This window comes from Chiloscyllium punctatum, chromosome 49 (genome assembly GCF_047496795.1).
Source record: "Chiloscyllium punctatum isolate Juve2018m chromosome 49, sChiPun1.3, whole genome shotgun sequence".
NCBI classification, from domain to species: domain Eukaryota; kingdom Metazoa; phylum Chordata; class Chondrichthyes; order Orectolobiformes; family Hemiscylliidae; genus Chiloscyllium; species Chiloscyllium punctatum.
Genome location: NC_092787.1, coordinates 14886858 through 14909203, shown reverse-complemented (window position 1 = coordinate 14909203; position 22346 = coordinate 14886858). Strand labels below are relative to the sequence as shown.

At 39.9% G+C, this 22346-nt stretch overlaps 1 protein-coding gene across 5 annotated transcripts in view; it reads left to right on the top strand.

Moving 5' to 3' along the window:
• Positions 1-22346, top strand: part of LOC140469406 (disabled homolog 2-interacting protein-like) — a 705419-nt gene that overhangs the window by 169019 nt on the left and 514054 nt on the right. The window contains exon 1 of one of the 5 annotated variants that reach the window (XM_072565894.1): positions 6596-6880. The exons of the other annotated variants lie outside the window; for them this stretch is intronic. The gene's annotated coding sequence lies outside the window, so the exon portion shown is untranslated. Of the gene's footprint in view, positions 1-6595; positions 6881-22346 lie in introns of those variants that run through there. 5 annotated transcript variants of the gene reach the window in all.

Here is a 22346-nt window from a genome sequence, read left to right as displayed (position 1 = left end):
TCCGCTCATGAATCAAATTCCATGCAATGGTTCAAAATCAGTTCTGCATTTAAAGGTTATATGGAAGGTACATGCTTTTTCCCCCTCTTTCTTCAGTTTTCTACCTTTGGAACAAATAAGTATACCTTATTCTCCTTTCCCATCCCCTCCCAATTCTTATATTCTATGCAGTTTTCACCACTTGATTAATGTTTGAGCAACACTATGCAAATGCAGGCATTTGTTATGACAGTTGCAGAACTAGTCCTAAAAGAAGGTGAATGTTTTCAATGTGGCCCCAAATTTAGCATACAATTGAAAAGCCTGGTTTGACTATAGAGTCATAGGGATGTACAGCACAGAAACAGACCCTTCAGTCCAACTTGTCCATGCCGACCAGATATCCCAACCCAATCTAGTCTTAGCTGCCAGCGCCCAGCCCATATCCCTCCAAACACTTCCTATTCATACACCCATCCAGATGCCTTTTAAATGTTGCAATTGTACTAGCCTCCACCACTTCCTGTAGTTTTAACTTAACTACTTTATACTGCATTCCAAGACTACATGAATGCAGTCACTTTTGAAATTATTAGACCATAAGACATAGGAGCAGAAATTCAGCCATTTGGCCCATTGAGTCTGCTCCACCATTCAATCATGGCAGATAAGTTTCTCAGCCCCATTCTCCTGTGTTTTCCCTGTATCCCTTGATCCCTTCAACTGTCAGAACCTATCTGTCTCTGTCTTAAGTATATTCAGTGACCTGGCTTCCACAGCCTTCTGTGGTAATGAAATCCATAGATTTATCACTCTGGCTGAAGAAATATCTCCTCTCTGTTCTAAAGAGTCTTCCCTTTACTCTAAGGCTGTGCCCTCTGGTCCTAGTCTCTCCTACCAATGGAAATATCTTCCCAACGTCCAGTCTGTCCATGCAGTTCAGTATTCTGTAAGGTTCAATTTGATTCCCCCCTCGTCCTTCTTAGCTCTGTCGAGTATAGTCCCAGAATCCTCAAACATTCCCTATGTGTTTGGCCTTTCATTTCCTGAGATCGTTCCCATGAACCTCCTCTGGACCCGCTCCAGGGCCAGTACATCCTCCCTGAGGTATGGGGCCCAAAATTGCTCACAGTACTCTAAATGTGGTCTGATCAGCGCCTTATAAAACCTCAGAAGTACATCCCTGCTTTTATATTCTAGTCCTATCAAAATAAATGCCGATATTGTATTTGCCTTCCTAACTACTGACTCAACCTGCAAGTTTATAAGATTATGAAAGGATTGGACACTCTGGCAGCAGGAAACATGTTTCCTCTGATGGGTGAGTGCCGAACTAGAGGACACAGCTTAAAATTACCGGGTAGACCATTTAGGACAGAGATGAGGAGAAACTTCTTCACCCAGAGAGTGGTGGCTGTGTGGAATGCTCTGCCCCAGAGGGCAGTGGAGGCCCAGTCTCTGGATTCATTTAAGAAAGAGTTGGACAGTGCTCTCAAGGATAGTGGAATCAAGGGTTATGGAGGTAAGGCAGGAAGAGAATAATGATTAGGAATAATCAGCCATGATCATATTGAATGGCGGTGCAGGTTTGAAGGGCTGAATGGCCTACTCCTGCACCTATTGTCTATTGTTCATCTTAGGAGAATCCTGGACTAAAACTCCCAAGTCCCTTTGCACTTCAGATTTCTGAATTTTCTCCTCATTTAGAAAATAGTCTATGCCTCTTCTTCCTACCAAAGTGCAGAAGCTTACACTTTCCCACCTTGTATTCCATCTGCCACTTCTTTGCCCACTCTCCTAACCTGTCTAAATCTTTCTGCAGTCCCTCTGCCCCTCCACCCATCTTTGTACCATTTGCAAACTTAGCCAGAATGCCCCCAGTTCTTCCATCCCGATCATTAATGTATAAAATTAAAAGTGTGGTCCCAAAACTGAGCCTTGCGGAACACCACTAGTCACCAGCTGCCATTCTGAGAAGGACCTTTTATCCTCACTCTCTGATTTCTGCCAGACAGCCCATCTTCCATTCATGCTAGTACCTTGCCTCTAACACCACGGACCCTCATCTTACTCAGCAGCTTCCTGTGCAGTATCTTGTCAAAGGTCTTCTTAAAGTCCAGGTAGATAACATCTGTTGGCTTTCCTTGGTCTAACCTGATTGTTACCTTTTCGAAGAATTCTAGCAGATTTGTCAGGCATGACCTCCCCTTGATGAGACCATGCTGACTTTGCCCTATTTTACCATGTACTTCCAAGTATTCAGAAATCTCATCCTTCACAATGGATTCCAGGATCTTGCCAATAACCAAGGTTAGGCTAATCTGCGTGTAATTTTGTCTTTTTCCTTACCCCATTCTTAAATGGGGGGTTACATTAGTGATTCTCTGGGACCCTCCCTGACTCCAGTGATTCCCGAAAGATCATCACTAATGCCTCTACTGTCTCCTTCAGAACTCTGGGGTGTAATCTATCTGGTCCAGATGATTGATTTATTCACCTTCGGTCCTTCCAGTTTTTTTAGCACCTTCTTCTTGGTGTTGGGTACCGTAGTCACTTCTGGCCTCTGACTCTCTTGAATTTTTGGGCTATTACTTGTGTCTTCCACCATGAAGACTAACGCAAAGTACTTATTCAGTTTCTCAGCCATTTCTTTGTTCCCCATTACTACTACTTCAGCATCATTTTTCAACAGCCACTTGTCTTGGTTCTGCCTTCAGGAAGTACAGTATCAAACATGAGTTTTCTTTTGCCTTCCCTCCCTCATTTGAACCTTTACCTAAGGAGCCATTATGGATGTTAGTCCTGACATTTGCCATTATCAGATTGTAAGAGGCATCACTCTGAACCCAACCCACCTTTTCACCAACACCAGTCTTTCCTCTCCCTAATCCTAGGTTGGAGTTTGAGGCTAGCTATATGACTTTACTAAAATAACTAGTTAGGATCAGTGCACTTTCTTGATCCCTGCTGTAAACAGTTCTTGGTAATGGACTTAAAATGAACTGCTATCTGTAAGAATGTTAGCTGCGATTACTGCAGGTAATTATTATCTATGGTGCTGTGTTGTGTATCTTTGTGTAGTATCTCTTAGCAATTTTTAAATTTATGTCAGATGTATTTCCGTCTATGCAGAGAAGTAATTGCCCTTTTAAAAAAAAATTGTGAATTGATTGCTACTGTAAAATATTTTTGCTTTGTATTTGAGTATTTATTAAAGTAAGAATTCTGTATTTCCATTTTAATATGTAGATTAGATTAGATTATTTAGTGTTGGAACAGGCCCTTCAGCCTAACAACCTATACCGATCCTCCGAAGAACCCATTCCCCTACATTTACCCCTTCACCTAACACTACAGGCAATTTCGCATGGCCAGTTCACCTAACCTGCACATTTTTGGTCTGTGGGAGGAAACCTGAGCACTGAGGAAACCCACCAAAACAAACCAATAGTCTCACTGAATCTTAGAAAGGTGTATCTCTAATTTATGCAGTGGTAAATTGAAAACTTGGTTTGTGATTGCAAAAGGGTTAGAGGTTAAGCAAGGCTTTGATGTAAAATAGATGAGTTGAGAAGATGATTCTTGTTTTTGCTCTAATTTTTTGACTTTGATAGTGTAGAGTAGCCATAAGAGAAATTCATAATCTAGAAAGTGATATGGTCAGTTTTCTCTCATTGTCACTCACAGTATTGAAAATATAACACCAGGTTGTCATTATTGCAAGATAATTCCTGAAAATTTCAGGGAGTAGCAACAGTACAGAGAAAAGACTTGATGGCATGTAAAGGAAGAACTTTGTACTGTATACCAAAATAAAATCTATGGAGATTGTCTTTCTACACTTGGCTGTTGTTTTTTGTTTTGTTTCAGTATTGCTTGAATGCAGTGTTATGTCTCACACTTAGTATGTCAACATACACATCTGTCATGATTATAGCATTTGACCCGAGGGTATAAATTTCTCAGACTCCATCTTAGCTGGGCCATTTGAAGCATGCAGCTCTTTCCAACCAAATTTATTAATACTAATCCAGCACCTGTGTGCCTGTGAATCAAATATATGTACATAACAATAAGCTGTAGTAATCAGTACCACATTGCCCATGTTTAAGTTTTTGTTTTACAAGAACGTATTGTCACACCCGGTAGTGATACCTTACTGGAAGGAAAATGCGCACAGTAAGTAGTAGTGACCATTATAAAGAAGACTCTAAGAACTTGATGGTAGATCATTTTAAAAACTAATTGAAGTTCGAATGGGCAACAGCCCTGGATATCAAAAATAGTGGTTATTCAGCATTATCAGTCTCTGTGAGTAAAGATGATGGAGCAAATTCTTTTCTGATTACAATGTAACTTTCAAGTTAGAAGAAATTCCTGATTGTGAAGTAAATGTACTGAAAACTCCATCCCTCGATCCCATCCCTCTCAAAAGAAATACTGGGTGTCTGTAGTTAGGATTAAAGAAAACAGCTGTTTAATAATTCTGACAGTACTGCTCCAAAGCCCTGTTGAAAGCTAATTATTGCTTTTTAAAAAATACTTGAAACCATTGTTCCAAGACTTAAATGTGCAAATGGCAGTCGGTTTTGCCATTTTCTGTCTCTAATTTGGTGCAAGAGAGAAGCCATCTATCTTGATTTGGTATGAACATCAACTAGTCACTGAAATTTGCAACTACAAGCTTACAATATTATATCACCAAGGTTTTGGCTTTTAAATCAGCTTTCTTAAGGGGATAAAGGTGAGAAAGGGAATAGCATAAAGCAAAAATAAAGGAAATCCGAGAGAAAAGGCAAAAATTAAAGTGAAAAAATAAATAAATTGAAAGTGAAACCAATATAGATAGCTGAAGCTGACTGAAATCACCTCCATTTTAGTTGGTTCTTAATGTTGTTAAACCACCAAAATGTGTGTAAGCCTGGCCATAATGTTTAGAGTTCAGTGACCCTGCTTCAGAACTGAAAGCAGGTAGGAAAAGTTGGTATTGATGCTTATGATGTGAGGTGGGGGGAGGAGTGAGTGGAAAAAATCAACATTTCAATTTATTTTTGAAATATAAAAATCAAAGTCCAAACTGAATTTGAAGCAATTGTGTTGTAGGTGGTGAAGGAGTCAAGAGAAAGCGAGATGATCAAAAAGCATACGGTGGGGTTGTTTGATAGTAAGCTAGGGAAACCGAGAAGCTAGATGGGTATACTGGGGACCATGAGAATGTAAAAATGTCTTTCAGCTGTGCTAAATGCAACCTATTTCAGAACAAGTTTGGGAGTGTAGGGGTGGGTATAAATATGGAAGGAGGTGTTCATGTTTTAAAATTGTTAAACTTGATACTGAGTCCTTTAGTTTGTAAAGGTGCCCGAGTGAAAGATGAGATGTTCTTTGTCCAGCTTGAATTGAGTCTTGCTGGAGCACTGCAGTGAGCCTGAAACAGAAATGTTGGCGTGTGCACACAGCGGTATATTGAGGTGGCAGGCAACTGAAAGCTCGGGGCCATTTTTATGTACAGAATGTAGGTGTTCTGCAAAGCATTCTCTCAGTCTGCATTTCATTTCCCCAATGTAGAGGAGACTGCATTGTTAGCACTGCATACAGTTGACTACATTGAATGAATTGCAGGTATATTGCTGCTTCGTTTGGATAGTGAGGAGGGAGGAAGCAAACTGGCAAATGTTGCATCTTCTGTGGTTACATAGGAAGATGCTGTGGGAGTATGGGGAGGTGTTGGGTGTGGAGGAGTGGACCACAGTGTCCTGGAAGGAATGGTCCCTGTGGAACACTGACAAGGAAGCAGAAGGGGATATGTATCTGGTGGTGGAAATGGTAGTTTGGATCTTTTGGATGTGGAGGTTAGTAAGGTGGAAAGTATGGACCAATAGACCCTCTGGTTGTTTTGAGAGGGCAGGGGTGAGGAGAGAAATGTGGGATGTGGGTTGGATGAAATTATAGAATTCTCAGAGTACAAAATGCTTAATAATTACAAAACACAATTGCTTCAAATTCAGTTTGGACTTTGATTTTTATATTTCAAAAATAAATTGAAATGTTGATTTTTGGCTATAGTACATATTTTTGGGTAGTTAGCACCAACAAATACACATGGGATATGCTTACTTAAAGTTGATTATCTGATTTGTACAAAAATTAAAAAAAATGGATGCTATGCTTGTTAACAGTTATGTTAATTATCATATTTGATTTGTGTTTGAGAATTTTTACAAGTTTACTTGCGATCGATTATTACTAAAAAAATTTGCATTCTGCATTATATGCAAATTAAATGATACTTTTTGCATGTTGCTTGTTTGAAGATTTTTCAAATACTAATAATGTATTTGTATGTTGCAATATTCTTTTGTGCTTAATCTTTTATGTATTCTCCATTTTAAAAGCACATCCCACTTTCTGTCTGGAATAGCTTTCAGTCTGTATGCTTTCCCATTGTCGACAGCTTATTCATCTTGTTTTGGTAAAAGCTGTAGTGTTGTCTGTAAGACGCTGGGCTATTGAGTGCAGTCTCTTGAAAAGCCCTTGCTGATTGGCTGTCACATAGGAATTCAGCTTGTAGAGAATGTGTGAACACCATCTGCTGTAGGGGGTTGCAGCCAGTGTGCAGCTGGCTGAGCAGGCTTTCAGCTGAAGAGACTGCAGTAACTCCTGGTTTAACTTCCAAGTTTCTAAACTTAAAGCACTTTCCTCAAGTTTTACCTGTTGAGTACAATATCTGTTTGTTGTGATCTATTTATATGCTTTTTCTTTGGAGTTCTTTGAAATGCCCAACTGAAACTGAAGGAGGGAAATTGCAAAAGGATAACTTGTTGCATTTGGCCTCTGAGATGAAGAAGGCAATCCAACATCCTTTTAGCCATCGGTTCATGCCTAGTTAATCAGCAGTTAAAAGGTAGGATCTTAATTCAGATAAATAGCTCTAAATTAAAGGTGTTCTCGTTTGTGGATTTTTAAAGTAGATGTATTGCTTTTCGTACTAATTTGCTTACAGGAAGTGCCCTACGATTTTGTTTTATTTTGCTGCTTAAGGTTTGGCATGTTCATTAACAGCCAGTGGAATTATATTCTATGTTTCTTTAATTCCCATAGTGTATTTCTTTCACAAATCCTGTTTGAATCTATTTGGAAATACTGGTGATCATTTACAACTTACTGCTGTGAACGAAATCAAGATTAAAACCTCCTGATTTAATTTATTTTCTATATATGTTTGCGTGTTGATTGTCACTCTGAGCACTCTGTTGATTATTTTTCATTTATGACTGGTCTTAACACCATTTACAAGATGAGCAATGTTATTTATTTCTCTTAACCCAACCCCTCTAACCCTGCATCAGAGGTTCTTGTATGGCAATCAAATGTGAGAATCCTGTTGCCACTTCCTCTGCCAAAACTAATTATGAATCACTGAGGCCAATGATAATGAATCAACTGCAATTCAACTCAAAACCTTCCTGAATTGTGCAGTTTAGTTGTTTATTGGATAAATATGCCGAATTACCAAACCATGGGCAGGCAGATATAATGGCTTAAAGTTATGAATGTGAATAAGCCTTGGTTTCAATGTTATGTATATACAAAGTGAGCTTTCTAGGGCAGCATAGTTTTAATTGTTTTGAAATCATTATTATCTGCACTTGTGGCTGATTTGGACATCCCCTCAGCTGGAAATACAAAACTCATTTCTAAAATATTTCTAAGTGCTTAATATTCAAAAACTGAAGCAAATTGAAAATCAGATGTACATGATTGTAAATTTATGTTGCAATTTATTTTCATTATTCTCTGTTCTTAAAGATGGAAAGCTGAATGTGAGGCCTCTGTAATACTGGAAGATGTGAAAGGGTGGCAGGTGTTCATGTGATCTCTAGATTTCTCTCTTCAGGACTATCCAAATGTCATGGGTGTTCAATGAGAATTAACTACATAGACCTACATCCTGCCATTCTGTAGTGCTTTCCTTCTGGTCCTAGATACTGTGACGTTTTAATTTGCTGAGAAACAAAAACTATGGCAATGGTTGTTCCGTGTATACATGACACTTATACTTGTGTGATTTAAAGCAAATCATTTAAAATTAGCATTCATATAATGGTTCTAATGTTGAGAATCTGTACAATAGAAGCTGTACAATATAATTTGCTTTACATAACTAATCATTTGTATGCCTGTTTCATAAAATTCAAATCCTTCAGTGAAGAAATGTGTTTTTAGATTGGCATTTTCTGACTGTCAATAGCAGCAAGAGAAACTGTATATTTTCATTTGTATTAAATTTAATCTGGTAAAAAGAAAGCCTATCCTGCCGTCTAAACTAATGTACAGAGATAATATAATAGCTAGCCATAGTACTTTGGATTGTGTCGATCCTGCATCTTGTTTCAATGTGCTTGTCAGAAAATTGAAAACAACATGAAATTGTTCACTCATTCCCTTTTCACTTCCAGTTTCTCTATTTCCTTAAGTTTTCTTTCATACTCCTCAGGGAAGTGACTCATGTTGGCTACCATGATGTGGAGGTACCGGTGTTGAACTGGGTTGGACAAAGAAGTCACAACAGCATTCAACATCTCTCAGGTTATAATTGTGGCTCCAATATGTATCATTACATATTTGACTTCTGAACTAGGAATCCATTGCCATAGTAGGCTGTAAAGGCCAGATCATTGAGTATATTTAAGACTGAGATAGATAGGTTCCTGAATATCAAGGGGATCAAAGGCTACTGGAAGAAAGTGGGAGAATGGTTATGAGAAAATTATCAGCCACGATTGGGAGGTGAAGCAGACTCGATGGTCTGAATGACCTAATTTCTCGTCCTGTGATTTGTAATGTTATGAACCAAGTTCACATTCATATTCATCTAATCATTGTTTTTAAATGACTTGACACTTTGCTACAGTTCATTTTCAGATTTCATTAAGATTTGTCTTGAATCCCCAAATTGAATTATAAACACATATATACATAAACAGGAAACCATTGATAAACTGGGAGATCTACTCCGTACTGAAGTCCAGATCTGAGGTGTTCAAGTTGGGCAGCCCTGATCTATACAGGAATCCAAGCATGACCTTTGCAAGGTCATCAGGGATGCTAAGAGGCAGCACCAAGGTAACCACATGGACACCTGTTGTTTATTGCAAGGCTTATTTAACACAATGGGTTACAAAATGAAGTTGAGCAGAGTCACTGTACACTCCTACCTGATGAGCTCAATTTATTCTATGCTTGCTGTGAACAGAAGGGCAGTGAAAGGATGTCACCTTTCCCAACAGCCTCCAATGCACCCATAGCCTCGGATACAACCGCAGATGCTAGATTGGCCGCCTTGAGAGTGAACCCACGGAAAGCGACTGGGTTGGATAGAGTCCCCAGCTGTGCACACAGATCCTTAGCAGACCAGCTAGTGGGAGTATTTGCAGACTTCTTCAACCTCTTTATGATGATCTGAAGTCCTCACTTGCTTTAAGAAGATCACCATCATCTTAGTGCCAAAGACAAATCATTCAGCATGCTTCAATTACCACTGCCTGGTGACTGACATCCGTAATTATGAAATGCTTCGAGAGGTTGGTCATTGGCTCACATCAACGTCAGTCTCCCAGATTGCCTTTATCCCTTGCAATTCCCCTACCAGTGCAACAGGCCCATGGCAGATGCCATCTCCCTGGCCCTACATTCATCCTTGGAACATCTGGACAACAAGGAAACTTATGTCAGGCTCCTACATATTGACTACAGCGTCACCTTCAATTCAAGACAAAGAGTGGGGACCTAGGTCTTTGCTCCCCACTCTGTAACTGGACTCTCAACTTTCTATACTATAGACAACAGTCAATAAGGACAAGTGATAATCCTCAACACTGGTGCCTCGCAAGACTAGATACTCTGCCTCTTTCTGTACTCCTTATATACTCTCAACCATGTGGCCAAAGTTTGCACAACTCCATTTACAAGTTTGCTGATGACACCGCCGTTGCAGCTCTGATCTCAACAACAAAGCAGAGTATAGGAAGGAGTATGAGTGAGTGGTTAGTGGCATGATGAAAAGATAACAATCTGTTCATCAATGTGAGTAAAATGGCTGATCATTGATTTCAGCAAGTAGAGTGGAGGGCGTACCCTGATTTGCGTCAGTGGTGCTGAGGTGAATATGGTTGAGAGCATCAAGTTCTTGGGGTTGACAATCACCAACAATCTATCCTGGTCCATCCACATGGAGACTACGGTCAAGAAAGCTTCTATTTCCTCGGGGGCTAAAGAAATTCAACATGTCCATAAAGGCAATTAGATTTTTTTTATATAGATCCACCATAGAAAGCATTCAATCCGGATGTATCACAGTGTGGTATGGTAACTGCTTTTCCCAAGAATTCAAGACATTGCTATGGAAAATAAGGGCAGTATTGTCTCTCAGATCCTTTTGATGTAAAAAAATGTAATGCTTAGGCATATTCCTTTTTCCTGCAGTAGACAAATTCCCCACAAATGTAGATTACACAATCATTATGTGTAAATGATTGTGAACCCAACTGACTAACTTTAGGTTGGTTGTTAGTATAATTCCTGGTGTATGCCAGATTATCTAGCAAATGCTGTCCAATTGAGGAAGCATCTTTAATGTTAGACATTATGATCAGAACTTTTCAAGCATGGACTAGTGAAGCGTAATCTGTCCTTTGCCTATTGCAAACAATTTAAGAGATGTACTGTTTTATCTGAGTCATTTTATAGAAGTCACTAGGGCATATGGTCTACATACCTTGCATTGCACAGACACTGAATGTCACATGCTACATGAGTTATTTATCTGCGATTTAGGCTCTGCAAAAAGAGTAAAAAATAATGTCTAGGTGTTGCATCTTTGGCATGGAGACAATTGTTCTCTTGTGCATTTTCTATGACAGCGCTTTGACTGATCAGAGTTCACTTGCTGGACAAAAGTATTCCCTTAAATCATAAATATTGTTTCCTTTGAAATTTTGCATTATTATTGTGTGCAATATAAAAGCTTTGATAGCCTGACTTATCTTTGCTTTTTTCAGCAATACTTGACTGATTATTTTAAATTGGTTGTTAGTGTAGTTGTTGTACTGTCTAGATTGTTCATCAAATGCAGCCAATCATAGAATCACCTAATAGTAGGTATTTAGCCTTACGTTTTGCAAATGTTGACTGGTATAGTGCAGTCAGCACTTTGTCTATTATGAACAACCCAAAGAACATGCTGTTTGATTCATCAGTCAATACTACGGTATATGCCTATGTGCCTGGTATTACATTGGCACTGAAATTTATGTGGTAATTCTGTGTTAGACGAGACATCTTTTGGCTTGATAGCAACATCCTCCTGGCAGGAAATACTCCTCTTGTAAGCCACTGCATAGTAGTGCTCTGAAATAACTTGTTTAACTTGTATAAAGATCATTAAAATGGGAAATGATACTGCTTTAAACCAAGTAAACTGTAAGAGGATGTTAACAATTTTAAGAACACGTTGCTAGGATAAATTGTAAGTTATATCTATGATATGGCCTTATTCAAGCATTTTAGGAAAATTCTAGATAGAATGGCATCACCTTTTGTGTGTTCAGAACAGTTTTGCCCCGAGAGAGTCTGTTGATTGGCATTTCAGTTGGAATCAGTTGTTGTGGTCTCAGGACAGCTCATTGTGGTATCAATCACTTGGTTGGTTCCTGGGCAGGTGGCTGCAGCCTTGTGTGTGTGGACAATACAGCAGAAATATCCACACTGTAAAAATAAAACATATGGCGCTCTTACTCGCTCAAACACCCCCTCTCACTCACTCGAACTTGCATTCTTGCTCACTCACATTCTCTTGAATCCCCCACTCTCTCTCTTAAATTTCCCTTGCTGCTTGAAACCCCCCCCCCCCCCCGCCCCCGCTCACACTCGAATCCCCTGTCTCTTTCTAGAGTGGCCCCATCACTCGTGCTCTCTTGATTTCCCCTCTCGCTCTCTCTTGACCACCCCCCCCCCCTTGATTTCAACCCTTCGATTTCCCCCTGCTCTCATTCTAACTAACTCTCCCTTCCTTCCTTTTCCTTTTCCTTTTGTCCTCCTTTTCCTTTTCCTTTTCCTCCTCCTGAGTCACCCCTTGTGCTCTCACTATCGCTCTATCTCACGGTCTCTGGTACCCCCCCGCCCAGTTCATGTTCTCGAACCCTACCCCTGGTTCTTTCTCTCTCTCAAACACCCCCACTCAGCTGACTCTTTCTCGAACCACACACACCCCCCCCCCCCCCCCCCCAGCTCTGTCTTTCTAACTCCTCCTCACTCTCTCTCAAACTTGCCCTTGTTCTGTCTCTTGAACTGCCCCCTCGCTCCCTCTCGAATTCCCCTTGTGCTCACTCTTGAACCACACCTCGCTGTCTCTGTCAAACCCCGTACTTGCTTGTGCTCTCTTGACCCCCTTTCGCTTCATCTCTCTCTCAAACCCTTTCCATTGGTTTGCGTTCTATTGAACCCCTCTTGCCTGTTCACTTGATCATTCTGTATCAAAAGAACCCCTCACTCAGTTGTGCTCTTTCAAATCTCTACCTTGTCATTGTTTGTTTGTATGTACATGGGAATTCTAAGAAGGGGTAGAGATTTAAGTTTAACATTGATAAATTAGCAATTTAACTTTTTATTGTTTTACCATTGCTTGAAAGAAGTGTTTGATTACAATAAGTAGTTATTTTCTTGTTTTATGGCAAGAGTTGGCGAGCTTTGTTTCTTAATCTGAATTTAGACAGGCATGTAAAATTGGGCAAGTCAATGATTAATCAAATTGTCTTTTTGGTAACAATTCCAGGAATAGTGAGACTTGATTTCTTGCGCTTTATCTACTGAGTTATGATATTTGAGAGAGTTTGCTTTTCCAAGATAATTTGAGATAGTTTGGGCACTTTTTAGCTGTACAAGTGGCGGTCTTCAGACCATTTGAGTATATGCACAATTCGCAGCAGATGATGACTTCAACCGGATCGATGTTATCATAAAGGAAAGCTCCAAATCATTTTTATGTCAAGCTTGCAAGGTGTGCAAATGGCCAAGGCCCTTTTGAACAGATTTCTTATAAGATCAATGTTAAAGCTGTGTAGCTACATGAATCCTAATATCTGTATTGACTGGTATGATGAAGATAGGCTTGCGGTACACAACAGCAGAGAACCCATTAGCAGGTTTCTCAATTAGCATGTCAAAGAAAGGGAATATATTTGACTGCTTCAATTCAAAGGTGAATTTCAGCAAATGAATTTTTGATACCTGTGTTTTTTCAGGTAGTTGGGCTGCATATCCCACTGATTTGTTGAGTCAAATATCAAATTGGTTATTTGTAACAAGCAGAATACAGACTATATTCAACTATTCTCAGCTTCCAAATGCAAAATGAAAGTTCGACTTTGGATGTGATCTCATGATTAAGCAGCACTTGCTGAACAATTCTGGTTGTGCTAACATCAATACGAAAATATAATTTAAGGTGATCAGTCTAGTTCATAGAATGGCTTATGTATACTTGTTAATAGTGGCATGTTTATTTGCAGAGATCTCATTCCTCACAGACAAATGGGACATGTTCAAGCCTTTCTCCTTTGTTGAATTTCTAGGAGCTTGGTGAGCTGATAGCTCTCTATTGCTTTCTCCATGATAATACCGTGGCCAATTTAGTCAACATGTCAACCAGTCAGCAGAGATTTCTCCTGTAGCATCACCTTTTGTGATAATTTTGAAATTTGGCAATCTAGCATTTTCTGAAGAGTGCGTATGGAAAAACTTCAGCATCATCTCTTCTTTAAGCAATATTGAAGTTCTATAATACTAAGTGGGTGAACCTTTGTGCTTCATCTATGGCAATAATATCTTTCCTTTGAGGAGACCAAAACTGCGCACACTACTCTGGGTGCAGTCTAATCACGCTCCAGTACAATAAAAGTATGACCTCAATACACTTCTAATCAAATCATCTTGTGATAAAGGCTAACATTCCATTAGCTTTGCTAATAGCTCACTGCAACTGCATATTAGCCTTCAGTGAATTATTGACATGGACACCTAGGTCCTTTTGTATGTTTACACTTCCCAATCTCCTACCATTTAAGAAATACACTGTGCATCTGATTCTCCTAATGAAGTGGATGGCCTAACATTTGTCCACATCATCATTGATCTGCCCTGTTATTGCTCATTCACTAAGCCTACCCAAATCTACCTCTCAACTCAGATTTCAACTTAGCTTTATATCGACAGCAAATTTGGAAATCTTGCATTTAGTCCCTGTGCCTAAGGCATTGGTATATATTGTGAACAGCGAGGCCCTAGGGTACTGATCTTTACAGTACCCCACGTGTCACAGCCTGCCAGTGTGAAAATATCCTATTTATTGCTACTCTCTGTTTTCTGTCTGTTAACCAATATTAATTGATGCCAATAAATTACCTACTATCCCATGTGTTTCAGTCTTCTTAGACTCTATGGGAGACCTTAAGCACACTATTATAGGTAATAGTCATATTATAGGTAATACGCATTCTTTTATACAACTGTGAAGTCAAAGAAGTATATGTTAAAGCTCTATTTATCATTGCTACCTTTTAACCAATCCTGTTCAAATCTTTGGTTTAATTTGTTATGTAATTTGCAAACTGAGATACTGTAGACTATATGTGGTTGTCTAAGTCATGTATATGTTTTAAAAGTTACCCTTCATCATCCAGTTTCGTTTGACCACTCTGTTCACTATTGTAATGCTGTTCAATTCATTCTTTTAAATTGCCATCTATCTTCTGAAATGCTCTGTTATCTGATAAGATGCCTCCTTAATTTTAAGGTTAATGAGACCCTGACATAATCTGTATGGGTAAGATTAGAATCACAGGTGTTAAATTACAAAATTTAGCCTATCTTTTTTTGAAAGATGGGATCTACGCTTCTATACTTTGACAGAAAAGGGAAAATATTAGTGCCAAATGGTGTGTATTTTGGATTAGATTAGATTAGATCACATTATAGTGTGGAAACAGGCCCTTCGGCCCAACAAGTCCACACCGACCCACCGAAGTGCAACCCACCCAGACCCTTATATTTACCCCTTACTTAACACTACGGGCAATTTAGCATGGCCAATTCACCTTACCTGCACATCTTTGGACTGTGGGAGGAAACTGGAGCACCCAGAGGAAACCCACACAGACAGTAGTCCGAGGTGGGAATTGAACCCGGGTCTTTGATTACATGATATGGAAGATTACCAGGTTGTTGCTGTTTTGTTTCCTCTGTAATGAAAGGTTTATTTTGGCAATTACTACTTAATTTTACTTTATGGTTTGAGGCTTTGTTTTGGACATCAAAAGGTCTTGGACATCAATGAGAGTTTGCTTGCAAATACCTTACATGATTGCATTCATAAAAATATTATTTCTATTGTTATCAATACTAATGGTGTCCCTCATTTAAAATTGATAGTTTAAATAAGGAATCCCATTTAACTTTAATTGAAATCAGAAAACTCCTTTTGAAGGTACTCAAAGAATTCTGATAAAATTAGTTTCATCTATTAAATCTGTGTGGAGTTTGCACACTTTCTCCATGTTTACGTGGGTTTCTTTCAGGTGTTCTGGTTTCTTCCCACAGTCCAAAGATGGCAGGTTAGGTGAATTGGCCATGCTAAATTGCCCCCTAGTGCCCAGGGATGTGCAGGCTAAGTGGTTAGCCATGGGAAATAAAGAGTTACAGGGATAAGGTAGGGGATGGGTCTGAGTGGATGCTGTTTGGAGGGCTGATATGGATTCAACGGGCCAAATGGCCCATTTCCACACCATAAAGATTCTGATTCAAATCATATGGTGTTCGAACACAAAACAGTCCACAATAACTTCCAGTAGAGCAAGGTTTCTTTCATATTGCTTGTAGCAAAATTGTGCAAAGTTCTATAGTAGTGTGTAGAACTTGTATCTGGAAATAACTACTAGGCATTTGTGACTTCTAAGGCTTCTGTTAATTGGACTGCTAAATGCAAGGCTGGCACCAGTTGATTATCTTTGTTTTTCATTTTGAAATGGGAACGCTGCAAATGATTATAGCACTTCACTACTGTTCCAATTAAGAATAACATTTCTGCTAAGCAGGGTGAGAGAGTAAAAATCACAGTTTTTGATTTAGTAAGGTGGGAAACTTATTAAAATTTGCTTTTGGTAATGACATAACAACCCAAAATCCATTTTGAGATGCGATGGTAGGATTGGTTTCATATTTACAATCTAAAGCAATATTTAATGGGACACTATAAGTATTTGCATAAATTAGCATCACAAAGTTTTGATTCCTGCAAAAAAATTTATTGTGTTTTGGAAAATCAAAAGACTCAATGAGTGTTGACCCGGGGCGCTTGATTGTAGGAAGGAGAGGAGCAGTAGCAAGCTGTGCAACGTCAATGAGCAGTGGTAACTTACTGTGTAAAAAAATATACAGGTTTGTCAGTGGAGTGCAGAATGTACAAGGTCAAAGATTCCATGACATGATTTTGAAAAAGAGCAAGGGAATTAACCCTGTCAACTTGGCAAATATTTATCACTCCATCAACACTTCTTTAAAAAGCTGATCATTATCACCTTACTGCTTTTGAAGCCTGTTGTATGTGAATTGGTTGTCACATTTCTCCTATTACAGCAGTGACTACATTTCAAAAGCACCATGAAAGCCTGTGAATGACTGTGACATGCTGAGCTTTGGGACACCCAGAGGTTGAGAAAAATACTATATAATGAAACACATTTGTCAAGGCAACATTTTATATTAAATTACTGGAAATGTTAGATCTTAATAATTAGAGAACATTCAGTTTGTCCCTATTTTACCTTCTTCCTCCCAATAATTCTTAAACCATGTCACAAGGCCACCTCTGTTTTTCTAATAAATATAATTAAATGCCTCCAAAATCTCCATATATATAGCAATATTGACACTCCTGAACTACAATACTGGACACTTTTATAAAATTGAACTAGATTTGTTCAATATGATCTAATCTTCACACATCATGATACTTGTCCAAATGCTCAGTCACTATGCTGAATTCTAACTGCATTATAGTAAAGTGTTTAGTGGTAGGTTGGATGTTAACATTTTCAAAATCTTTTCAACCCTTACGTGAGCAGTTTACTTGCTTCCAGGTTTTGGGCTGGCTGATTTACTCATGATAATCAGGCTAGCTGGCAATTCAAACGAGGGATGGTTTCAAGAATTGTTTAGTGACAGAACTTTATCAACAATTTAATTTCAGCATTGTACAATAAACAGCAGTCATGTTTTAAGGAAGAAGAGAATTTAAATGTGTGCATTATTTTATTACATCATCTAAGATATTTCAAGTTCTAAGAATATCGAGCTGTGTTACTCAGTTTATGATGAGTTAAGTTCCCTTTACTGAAGGTACTTGTTTATTAATTGAAAAAACTGCTTCAGTTTTCACTTCAGTCCTCATGGATGTTATAATATTATCTCAGGAGTGGTCATCTCAATCAGATTGCCCCTTTATTCATTTTTCTTTCTTTTTTGCTGAGCTCTGCATTCCTAGCCAGGAGTTCTGATCCCAGTTGCTTCAGAAATGTGAAGTGTAACTGAAATCAGCATAGATCCCCTGTAGTACAGGATATTCAGGGAAGTTGAGCCACACTCCTCTTTTTTTTTGCAGCAGTCAATATGTTATGTTCTGAGATCCAGTAGCACAGTCAGATGCGATGATAGTTACTGTGAAGGGGTAAGTACATAAGGCAAGTCAGGGGTTGGTGTGGCAGTTGGTTAAGAGGATTGAGTGCCAGGTCAGTGATAGATATGTAGGATGCCAGGTCAGCGAGAGTGTTTGGGGAAGATGACAACAGAGAATGTCAGGTCTCTGGAGTTTAGGCTAGTGTGTGAGGTTGGATTGGGGTATATCAGGTCCTGGATGGGGAGTGGTTGTCAGGGGCTCAGTGGAGATGTCGGCTTCAGTGTATCTGATTCAGTAGAATCTTGATGGATAACTCCAATTTGTGCTGCTCTGAAGAAGAGTTATGCCTGAATCGTTGACTTCTCCACCTCTTGGTGCTGCCTGGCCTGCTGTGTTCTTCCAGCTTCCTGCCTGTCTGTTTTGGATTACAGTCTCTGCAGTTTTTTTTGTCTCTAACCAATGACTACCTGGCCATTGGAATGTCTGAATCGTTTTATTTTGGGGTTTGGATTGTAAAATAGAGGCAGACACATGTGGGTTATTGGATTATAAAATAGAGGCAGACGCACGTGAGTCCTTTTTTTTTAAAACAGCCCAGAAATTGGATATAGGTTTGTTCGCTGAGCTGAAAGGTTCATTTCCAGACATTTCGTTACCTTACTAGGTAACATCTTCAGTGGACCTCACGCGAAGTAATGCTGAAAACTCCTGCTTTCTATTTATATGTTTGGGTTTCTTTGGGTTTCGTGATGTCATTTCCTTGAACATCCCCATGAACACCAACTAGCCACAAAAAGACACGACCCGCTCTCACTAGTATCCTCACATACAGGTGAGGAAGGGATACTACTTAGACTGGAACAATACATCCATCCTAGGATAAGCTAAACAATGACACGCATGGGAATTTCGAGAAGCATGGTATTCCAACCGGAACTCTATCAACAAATACATCAAGTTAGACCCCATCTACCACCCCTTGAGAAAAGGAACCGGAAGTGACTTCACCACAGCAAATAACATCACCACAGGAAATGCCATCACCAACCCAAAGAAACCCAAACATATAAATAGAAAGCAGGAATTTTCAGCATTGCATCGCATGAGGTCCACTGAAGATGTTACCTAGTAAGGTAACGAAACATCTGGAAATGACCCTCCAGCTCCGTGAGCAAACCTACATCCAAAATGTCAACCTGAGCTACAAATCTTCTCACAACTCACTTAAGCCAAGAAAGTCTATGAAATAGTGACCTATATGCATCCATTCCAAGCAAGTGTGAGAGTGTATTCAAGTGTTTGGCAGAGGGATGGTGGTTTTCTGGAAATCACTGCCTGCATTGGTGGTAGAGGCCGAGACCCTAAACTCTTTAAAAAGTACCTGGATCTGCACCTAAAAGAGCTGTAAGCTGAAGGGCTATGGACTTTGTGCAGGAAGGTTGGATTAGAAAGGGCATCTTGGGTGTCTTTGGGTCAGCATGGATAAGCTTTGATGAATGGCCCCCTTCTACACTCTATCATTTCCACATTTATTGTTCTATCCATATGGCATTAATAGATCAAGTTTTTTAATTTTTGAGTTTGCAGTAGAATATGAAACAAATACATTAGTTTTTAAATTCAGTTCAGAAGAATCGGGAGTTCAGTTCAAAAGGGAGAATAGTTTGCTCACAGCATCCCTGCTTTGCATTGCCTTGCCTTCTGTACTTTTCCTCCCTTGTCAAACCGAGATGCTATGTTCATATTAATTATCTTTCGCTTGCCATTTAGCGCAGACATAAAGAAAGCTTGCCATTGTTATCAGTTGGCTTCATTTAGGTCAAAGGGAAATTGGGGGATCCAGCACTGTAAGTCAAACAGCTTTTGGTTTCATTTAGGATCATGGACACTATCAGTCACCTGCTTGGAGGTGGTCAGAGTTAGGGTTCCTTTCATGTAAGGGGTGAGAAACCGAATGTGTTGGGCAACTCACTACCCGTCACAACTCTTATTCTCCATCTGAGGGCTGTTTCTCTCCTGGAATGAGAGATATGTAGATATTAAGGGAAATGAAAGTGAGTGGCACAGTTGTTACTTTGGGAGTTGGGAGGTATCCAAAGGAAGTGTGGAGGGTGCCGGGCTAGTGGTTTTGAGAGTTGGAATGTGTGATAGTGAGGGAAGATGTGAGCTACAGTGAGCATGGTAAAGCATGAGACTCTGTGAGAAGCGAGTAGAGTAGCAGTGAGAGTCAGCTATCAGAAAAAAAAGTGACACTTTTGCTGGCGAAATGGGGACGTTAGTTAGCCGCCTTCTTACATTTCTGTGCATCCGTCCAAACGACTGAGATTGCTTTAAATCCAAGTGGCAACCCTGGACCAGGCTGGCACGGTGAAGTGTTGTAATGTTCACTGCTGGTCCTAGGGAGGATGAAGTTCTTTCTCTGCATCACTCTTATCTAGCAGGACCTGCAAGATTCTGCCCGCAAGGAGGGGCACTGATTTTCCTGTTTCCTGTATCTGGTGAAAATGTCAGGAAGTATGCATTGCAGCTCTCAACTGAGTGTTTGTCTGCATGCACCATGGGCTTTAAAGGTTGGTGTAAATGTTGGGGATCCTGGTCTACTCTAGGACATCTGCTGAGTGATGAGCTGTTCTGGGAAAGGTCCATGTTAAGATGGAGCTAGACTTTGACATTGTGGACTTTCTAGGAGTAGGGTAGGTAGTTAATGAGGTGATTTTCGTAAGATATGACAAAATAACTCTCTAGGCCTTATGTTGACGAAATCCTCTTTTGCAGGTTGTAAGTTTGCTCGCTGAGCTGGAAGGTTTGTTCTCGGATGTTTCGTCACCATGCTAGGTAACATAATCAGTGAGCCTCTGGTGAAGTGCTGGTGTTCTGTCTCTCTTTCCACTTATGTGTCTTGGTTTGTTGTGGTAGGTGATGATCACTTCCGGTTCTTTTTCTGAGAGGTTGGTAAATGGGTTCCAGATTGATGTTTATTGATGGAGTTCCAGTTTGAATGCCAAGCCTCTAGAAATTCCTTTGTGTGTCTTTGTTTAGCCTATCCCAGGATAGATGTCCAAGTTGAACTGGTGGTGTCTTTTGGTTAGTTTCCTGCCAGTCTGTCCAATGTATTTTGAATATGACTTTCATCTACTGGTTGTTGGGATAGGATCCTTTAGATTCATCAATACCTGTTTGTGTTTTGATAGGTTTGTGGGCTACAATGATGCCAAGGGGTCGGAGTAGTCTGGTCATCATCTCTGAGATGACTTTAACGTGTGGTACTTGGATGCTGCCTGAACTGCTGTGCTCTTCCAGCACCACTAATCCAGAATCTGGTTTCCAGCATCTGCAGTCATTGTTTTTACCTCTTTTTTAATGTGTGATAGTGTGGCTAGAGTCTCTGGGTGTGTTGTCTTCTTTAGGCTTGTTGTGTAAGAATCAGCGGGCTGAGCTTATCAGGTACCTGTTGTTCTTGAATACATTGTATAGGTGTTTTTCTTCGGCTTCTCATAGTTCCTGGGTGTTGCAGTGTGTTGTGGCTTGTTTAAATAATGTCCTGATGCAGCTCCGTTTATGTGGTGTTGGGATGATTTTTCCTGTAGTTGAATGTCTGGTCTGTGTGTGTGTTGTTTTCCTGTCGATGCTGGTCTGTAGCTGTCAGTTGGCTTTTCGTTCTACTGTGAAATCTAAGAAGGGGAGTCTGCTGCTGTTCTCTTTTTTTGGTGAACTTTATACCAGTAAGCATGTTGTTTGTTTTTGTGGGTTTCCTCTAATTTGTTGTTTTGTAATGACAAAGGTGTCATCTACATAGCAGACTCAAAGCTTGGACTGGATTGTGGCGGGGGGTATGGGGAGTGTGGAGCTGTTTGTTCCAACCTCTGCATAACTGCTTCTCCCAAGAATCCTGATATTGGTGATCTCATGGGTGTCCCATTGATAGATCTTATCATTGAAGGTGAAGTGGGTTATGAGGTGCAGGTCTACTAGTTTGAAAATGGTGTCCTTGTTGATGGATGTGGTGCTGTCTGGTGTTTGTATCCTTGGTTCATCTAGTAGTGCAGCCAGTGTTTCTTCGGCCAGGGTGATGTTTATTGATGTGAATAAAGCCGTCACATCAAAGGAAGCTATGACCTTGTTGTCCTCTACCTTGGTGTCTTTAATGATGTTCAGGAATTCCTGGGTGGAGTGGCATGAGTCTTCTACAAGGTATTTCAGTTTACGGTGGAGTTCCTTTGCTAGTCTGTATGTCAGTGTGCCAGGAGGTGAGACTATGGGTCCTAGGGGGGGCCCATGGTTTGTGTACCTTTGGTAATCTGTAGAAACTGGGTGTGTTGGATCCTCCAGGTTTCATTGTTTGGAGGTCTGTCTTGTTAATTTCACCTGTCTTGTGGAGTTTCTTGCATGATGCTGTAGTATGGTTTTCTAGCTGTGGAGTTGGGTCCATTGTCACCTGTTGGCAGGTGTCAGTATCTGCGAGTAGCGGTTTGATTTTTCAATGTATTGTGTTCTGTTTGGAATGACTGTCATGTGCCCTTTGCCAATAGGTTTACAATATTTCTGTCTTTTCAAAGTCCTTTCAGGGCTTTCCTTTCCTGTGTGTTGAGGGTGTTTCCTCCTTTCTGCTTAGTATTGGTGCTACTGTCTGTCTGATAGCTTG